Source organism: Rutidosis leptorrhynchoides, chromosome 5, assembly GCF_046630445.1.
Source record: "Rutidosis leptorrhynchoides isolate AG116_Rl617_1_P2 chromosome 5, CSIRO_AGI_Rlap_v1, whole genome shotgun sequence".
NCBI lineage: Eukaryota > Viridiplantae > Streptophyta > Magnoliopsida > Asterales > Asteraceae > Rutidosis > Rutidosis leptorrhynchoides.
Window position 1 is genome coordinate 121,780,873 of NC_092337.1, and position 7,284 is coordinate 121,788,156.

Genomic DNA, 7,284 nt, shown 5'->3' on the forward strand with positions numbered 1-7,284 from the left:
CCCTGGCATTAATGTTGAATGCTCTTCCAGGTGCATTCTCAGTAGTCTTCTTGTTAGGGTAGGCATCACGGAAATGCCCGGCTTACCGCATTCATAACAAACTCTCCGATTACCACCATTTCTTGGCTTCCCATTACCATTACCATTACCACCATTGTTACTACCACCTGCAGCATGAGTAGCAGAACCCGAAATAAGCACCGTACAATCTTTAGAAATGTGTCCCTGCTTGGAACACCTCTTATAAGTAACCGTACAATAACCATCATAAGCCTTATAACATCAAGGGCAAACACGCTGATTACGGTTATTAGTACCAGAAGTATCTTGTTTCTTCAGCTGAACTTGGTTCTGGTTGCGGTTATTATCCTACTTCCTTTTCCCATTATCAGCCTTTTTAACAACTTTCTCACTGGCATCGGTCACAACAGCCTTACTTCTCCTCAAAATCTTATCATTAAGTTTATGCGCCATAGACATAGCAGTCTCAATAGTCTGGGGCTCACTAGACTCAACCCCATTGTAATGACCCGCACTTTTTCGATCATTCTATACTTGTAAGATTAATATTTACATAAATTAAACCTTACCAACATGATAAGCAATCCAAATTGTTAAGATTTATGTTTTTGAAAAGAGTTTTACACAACGTTTGACCGTTTAGTTTGACCGATGATATCACGAACTATATAACATATGATAATTATACGTTTGTGTATATATATGTATATATACATATTTAACATGATCTAAGAATGTTTTAATATCTCATTTTGTATTAATAACAATAAGTTATATGTATATTTTGAAACTACTAACTTAAGTTTTCAAAACGATAACCATACGCAACGTTATTTGACTTAAATACTTATGACCTATAATGTTTATACATATATCGTATAAGTAATGAATTTAATCACTTTTAAGAACTTAAATACATAAAACCATATAAGTGTATTCACAAAAGATAGCTATATTTGAATCCTCATTCCATTTTTCACAAAATTTCTATACGTATATCTAGAGTATATGTACTCGTATCATACGCAGCTTCTAGATGTATTTACTATTGGTATATACCAATAAAAATCTGCTCCTTAGCAGCCTTAAATGATTAAGAAACATGTGGAACCAACCATTTGTCAAGTAGCATGAATTATTTAGCAAGAAAACAAAGTTAGGTATCTTTTTTTTCCTTTATAACCTAAAAATGTTTTTATGCATGCACACCATTTCTTCACCCCATTTTCTCATACTTACACTTCCATTTCTCTCTCAAAATACTCTTAACTTCATACTTGATCATCTCCAAGCATTTTCTCCATCATTTAGCTTCAAAAACAACACTTAAATCTCATAAGAAGACCTTACAAAAACACTTCAAGAAATCCTTCCAAGAACACAAACTTACTTCCAATCTTTCATCCAATTCCATCACCCTTTTGGTTCTAGGTTCTTACTCCTCTTTTACAGAAACCTTGTCCAAGGAACTTGAGGTAGTATCTATGTTCATAACCTTATTCGATTCATATATATATAGCTATCATATTTTGTATACAATTTTAACAACAAGAACATAGTTTGAATGTTTTCAAACTTGTTTGCAAACTAAATAGATCCTTCTAACTTAACTTTTAAAATACTTCAAGACCTGTAATATAACTTAAATATATGCTAATTTAACAAGGTATAACTTGGTTTTTCAAAGAACACCTTAAAAACTGTTTTTACGACGTCGGAGTGTAACCGGGGGCTGTTTTGGGTTGGATAATTAAAAACCATCTTAAACTTTGAATTGAAGGTTTATGTTCTGGAAAAATGATTTTTACTATGAATATGGTAACACATAAAAATTTCATGATTTAATTCAAAGTATAAGTATTTTTAGAAAAATAATCATTTAAGGTTGCCTACATAAAGGAAAAGGTTTAACTTCATAAGTTTCACTAAAGTTTCACCTATGCCGTGTGATTTTGAATACAAACTAAGATATTTACAGTTCATAGTCTTAAAGAGGAACTCGATCCAAGGAGATGGCAAGTTGAATCAACGAAAACGGAGTTGTAACGAAGAAACTATGACCGAAACAAAATTGGCTATCCAAGACTAGTTTAACTTCGGGATTAATTGGAGAAAATTAAAATAAATCACATCTTTTTAAGATAACATGATATTTTATATATATGTACTCATAATTCAATTTTATATGGTTCAGGATCACCCGTAAACAACACGAGAAGATTAATCATAAGATCCCATGTTTGTACGCAACACGTCATTTGACAACACCGGTACTTTATGTACGCAACACGTCATTTGACAACACCGGTACCGTGGGTCAAGATTAATCTCGACCAATACATATACGTTGGGGGTTTTATTTATTTCGTTGGGGGTTTATTAAACATCTAAATATGAACCATTAAAATTGAATTACTAACAACGAACTGCTAACTACGGACTAAGGAATTATAAAAAGTATTAAAAGTATAACAAGAATATATATGTGACGTTGTTTAAAAAGAAAAGGTATTGATATATTATATATGGATAGGTTCGTGATATCAACCGGGAGACTAAGTCAAAATATATATATCTTCAAGACGAAAGTGAGTATATAGTCCCACTTTTAAACTCTAAATATTTCGGGATGAGAATACATGTATTTTATGTTTTACGTTATGGACACAAGTAACTGAAAAATATATTCTACGTTGAGTTATACCACTGGCATACTTCCCTGTAGCTTGGTAACTAATATTTACAGCGGTATTGTAAACGCGAATCCTGTTGATAGATCTATCGGGCTTGACAACCCCAACCGGACTGGATGACCAGTATTCAACGGTTGCACAGTACTTCGTTTTGTGACTACACTTGGTACAGTGTAGTAAGATTTCATATTAAAGGGAATATGCGACGTGATTAATTGTTAAGTATGGTTACCAAGTGCTCAACCACTTAGAATATTTTTATTAAACTGTTTATATACGAAATCTTGTGGTCTATATATATATTGCTGCCGGTACTAAACCTATATCTCACCAACTTTATGTTGACGTTTTAAACATGTTTATTCTCAGGTGATAATTAGAAGTTTCCGCTGCATTATGTTGAATTTGAGCAGGATCTTGCGTACGCATATTTGTGTCAAAAATAAGACTGCATATCCAAGAACTTGTGTTGTAAAATATGCTAGAAATCGTGTTGTTATCATCATTTGTAAAGTTTGTAAGTCGAAGATTATCGCTAAACGATAATCATCTTTATTTCGTCCAAAGCTTGTATCAAAAATAAGAATCATGGTTTGTAATGTATAATATATGCAGTTTTTCTTTTAAAAATGTCGCATATAGAGGTCAATACCTCGCAATGAAATCATACGTTATCTAACACGTTCTTACGGTTAAGGACGGGTTATGACATGTGGTATCAGAGCGGTGGTCTTAGCGAACCAGGTTTGCATTAGTGTGTCTAACTGATAAGTCGTTAGGATACATTAGTAAGTCTGGACTTTGACCGAGTCTGATTTAAAAACCATTGCTTATCATTGTTGGTTAAAATTTATATGTAAATATTATGTAGTACTAATGGGTTAGTTGTTGTGTGATAGATGTCGGGCTCAAAACTTGTTATCACATTCAGCGACTCCGAACCAGAATCTTCAGATGGTGTTCCAGTCATTAACCTATCCGATGACGAAAATAATATCTTTGGGGAAGACTCACAAATTCCGGATGAACCGACTATAGAGAACCCGGAAAGTGAACCCGAGGAGGAAAGTGAACCCGAGGAGGAAAGTGAACCCGAGGAGGAAAGTGAACCCGAGGAGGAAAGTGAACCCGAGGAAGAAATACAGGAAATTACAAAAGAAGAGTTCGAACTAGGAAAGAAACGAAAGGCTAATGAATTAGAAAATTCAAATCCTGAGTTTAATAAGGATGATGTGGCACCAACTCCACTAGACACTACCACCCCTATTCCCGCTATTCCTATTCGTTCTATCCCGGCATCCAGTTCTTCAGTCCCACAGCCAAAATATAGGCAGACAGCCAGGATAAGCGTTAAGCGATTCTTTGAACCTAAACGTCCTAGAAAATAGACCAAACGATGCGCTGCCGTATTAAACCATGGGATCATATAATGTTTTGTATAATATTATTAGTGTGGTTTGCTTAATGTTCGATGTAAGATAAGCATATGTAAAATAGTGAAGTGTGAAATGCAATAATTTTCCATGGTTAAGTATTATTTAGATGGTAGTAATTGATTCTGTACTAAGCTATTAAGTATGGACATTAACGGGTAGGTACTACCCTAGATATAATTATAAAACGCTAATAAGAAGAAAAGGCTTTTATAATAATACCTGGTTCATATTATTAATAAGCTATAATGTACTGTAAATATACACTACATCTATAATATTCCATGTGAATAATTATTTTCTTTTCATTCTTATAGAAGAATATGGCGCGATTGAACCGAATGACGGAACAAGAAATCCAGGAACTCATCAATCAACGAGTGAACGACAGAATGTTATGGGTCGAGGCTGCAAGAGGTGCTGCAGTTAACCCAAATCCTCGTGTGGGGTGCACTTACAAAACTTTTCAAGCTTGCAAGCCCTCATCATTCAGTGGAACAGAAGGACCGATCGGTTTAACCCGGTGGATAGAAAAGATGGAAACTGTGTTCAAAATCAGTGGTTGTGTTGAAAAGGACATGACCAAATACGCATCGTGCACTTTACAAGATAGTGCACTCACGTGGTGGAAAAATTATGTGAAGGCTGTAGGAGGAGATGTAGCTTATGATACTCCGTGGGAAGAATTCAAAACAATGTTAATCAATGAATATTGTCCAAGGAACGAGGTTAGGAAGTTGGAAGATGAGTTACGAAGTCTGAAGGTTATTGGTACTGAAATCACCAACTACAATCAGCGATTCATGGAATTAGTTTTGCTATGTCCTGAATTGGTTCCAACCGAAGAACGGAAGATTGAAATGTACAAAGATGGTTTGCCCAAAATGGTCAAGGCAAATGTTACAGCATCGAAACCTAAGACAATTCATGAAGCTATAACCATGGCAAACGAGCTAATGGATCAGGTCATCATGGATAAGAAAGTATCCAATACTGATGTGAAGGTATCAGGTAACAAAAGAAAGTGGAATGGAAATTATGATCGAGGTAACCAACAACAATCTTTTAAGAAACAAGAAAACACGCAAGGTACGGGTAGTGGTTTAAGCTTTGGTTATAAAGGACAAAATCCTTTATGCAACCGATGCCACAAACATCACTCTGGTTACTGTAATGTGGTATGCAACAAATGTAATCGAAAGGGTCATCTTGCTGAAGATTGTAGGGCTCTCGTTACAAATACAAATGGTACCAAGACTCCTGCCACCAATGCAAATAGAACTGCTTTGGCTACCATTACTTGTTTTGGGTGTGGAAAACAAGGTCACTATAAGAGCCAGTGCCCGAATCCAGAGAAGAATATCGGACCTGCACGTGGAAGAGCATTTGTTATTAATGCTAAAGAGGCATGTGAAGACCCGGAGCTTGTTACGGGTACGTTTACCATTAATAACTTATCCGCATCTATTATATTTGATACTGGTGCTGATAGAAGTTACGTGTGTAGAGACTTTCACGCTAAATTGAATTGTTCATCATTACCTCTCGATGCTAAGTACATGATTGAGTTAGCTAATGGTAAACTAATTAAAGCCGATAAAATTTGCCGTGATTGTAAAATAAATTTAGCCTGAGAAACGTTTAAAATTGACTTGATACCCGTAGAATTAGGAAGTTTTGATGTAATAGTCGGCATGGACTGGATGTCCAAAATAGGAGCTGAAGTTGTGTGTGCCAAGAAGGCAATTCGCATTCCTCGTAAGGATAAAACGCCAGTAATGATTTATGGAGAGAAGGGTAACTCAAAGCTAAAACTCATTAGTTATTTGAAAGCTCAAAAGTGCTTGAAGAAAGGGTTCTATGCTATCTTAGCACATGTTAATAAAGTCGAAACAAAGGAAAAAGTGAAGAGCATCAATGACGTGCCTGTGGCAAGAGATTTTCCTGAAGTCTTTCCGGAAAAGTTGCCGGGATTACCTCCATTTAGATCTGTAGAATTTCAAATAGATTTAGTACCAGGAGCTGCACCAGTGGCTCGTGCTCCATATAGACTTGCACCGTCCGAGTTAAAAGAACTTCAGAGTCAGTTAAAAGAATTACTGGATCATGGATTCATACGACCAAGTACTTCACCGTGGGGAGCTCCGATTCTATTTGTTAAAAAGAAAGATGGATCTTTTAGGATGTGTATTGATTATCGTGAATTAAATAAGTTAACTATCAAGAATCGGTATCCACTACCGAGAATTGACGACTTATTTGATCAACTCCAAGGATCATGTGTGTACTCAAAAATTGACTTAAGGTCGGGCTATCATCAATTACGTGTCAAAGAAGAGGACATTCCGAAAACTGCTTTTCGGACACGTTATGGTCATTACGAATTTTTGGTCATGCCGTTTGGGTTGACAAATGCGCCAGCTGTATTCATGGACCTCATGAATCGAGTTTGTAGTCCATATTTAGATAAGTTTGTTATCGTTTTCATTGATGATATTCTTATCTATTCCAAGAGTGAGCAAGAGCATGAGCAGCATTTAAGGTTGATATTAGAGTTGTTGAGAAAAGAACAGCTATATGCTAAATTTTCTAAATGTGCTTTCTGGTTGAAAGAAGTGCAATTTCTTGGCCACGTTGTTAGTAGCAAAGGAATTCAGGTTGATCCAGCAAAAATTGAAGCCATTGAAAAATGGGAGACTCCTAAGACACCAACGCAGATACGTCAATTTTTGGGTTTAGCCGGTTATTATAGAAGGTTTATTCAAGATTTTTCCCGAATAGCTAAGCCGTTGACAGCGTTAAGGCAAAAAGGGAAGAAATATGAATGGACTTCTGAGCAGGAGAGTGCATTTCAATTACTAAAGAAGAAGTTAACTACGGCGCCTATTTTATCGTTACCAGAAGGGAACGATGATTTTGAAATATATTGTGACGCTTCGCGACAAGGTTTTGGTTGCGTTCTTATGCAACGAAAGAAAGTTATTGCATACGCATCCCGACAATTGAAGATTCACGAGCGGAATTATACGACGCATGATCTAGAACTGGGAGCAGTCGTGTTTGCATTGAAGATATGGAGACACTACTTGTATGGGGTTAAATGCACTGTGTTTACTGATCATAAAAGCCTTCAACAT